Genomic DNA, 1,079 nt, shown 5'->3' with positions numbered 1-1,079 from the left:
TGTCCTGGTATCGTCGTGAGTGTTTTCTTTTGTACCTGTCAATGCCTGGGAGGATAGAGTCAGCTTCACTTTGTAGCCATGAGTTTCTGGTGTGAGAAAGTGGTGTTTAACTCAGTATATTTCAGTTTTTGGTCTGTGACTGTGGGTATTATTCAGTACCTGTTTGTTTCTGCTATTGCTCTGTGAGTTTCACCACATATCTTTCAACAACTTGTATGTGAGCATCAGCTTTTGTCTATATCTATCAGTTTCTGAGAAGTGAGAAAGGGTTTGATTCTATCCCTATCAGTTTCTGTTACATGCATGTGTCTTTAATCTGCACCTCCTCTGAGTGTGTCTTCTTCTCTGTACTTGTAGGTGAGTATGTGTTTTGCTTTGTATCTCTCAGTCTTTGAAGTGTGAGCCTGGGTTTGTCCCTAATTTCCTTTTTACCTTGCAGTTGGGATATGAAAGAAAGATTTTTACACGTTACCTGCCAACTGCTGCAAAGTGACTGTGGGTTTTACACTGTAACTGTCAATTTCTTGTCTGGTAATGCGAAGCTTACTGTGCACCTGTCAGTTTCTCGTCTAGGACTGATTGGTTTTACTCTGTCCCTAGCATTCGCTGGTCTGTTAGTGTGGGGTTTACATTGTACCTGTCAGTTTCTTGTATGTGAGTGTTGATTTCACTCTGAAAAGAATCATAGATCATAGAATAGTTACAGAACAAAAGGAAGCCATTCAGTTCATTGTGCTTGTGCTGCTTCTCTGCACGAGCAACTCAGCTCATGCCAGAGACTCATGAAAACATGCACTTTGTTTCACTTCAGATAATTATCTTTTACCATTTTGAAAGTCATGGTTGAATCAGCCTCCATCACACTCTCAAACAGTGCATATCAGATCTTAACCACTCGCTGTGCAAAATAAGTTTTTCCTCATGTTGCCTTTGGTTCTTTTGCCATTCACCTTAAATCGGTGTCCTCTGGTTACAGAGCCTTGAATAATATTCCCCATTGCTTTCTCAGCACTGATGGATTGTGAAGCAGGAGACAGCCAGAAGTCCCACTGAGCCGCACTGATCCCGAGCTGGGAATG

This window comes from Heterodontus francisci, chromosome 35, assembly GCF_036365525.1.
Source record: "Heterodontus francisci isolate sHetFra1 chromosome 35, sHetFra1.hap1, whole genome shotgun sequence".
Lineage (NCBI taxonomy): Eukaryota > Metazoa > Chordata > Chondrichthyes > Heterodontiformes > Heterodontidae > Heterodontus > Heterodontus francisci.
This window is presented reverse-complemented; position numbering follows the sequence as displayed.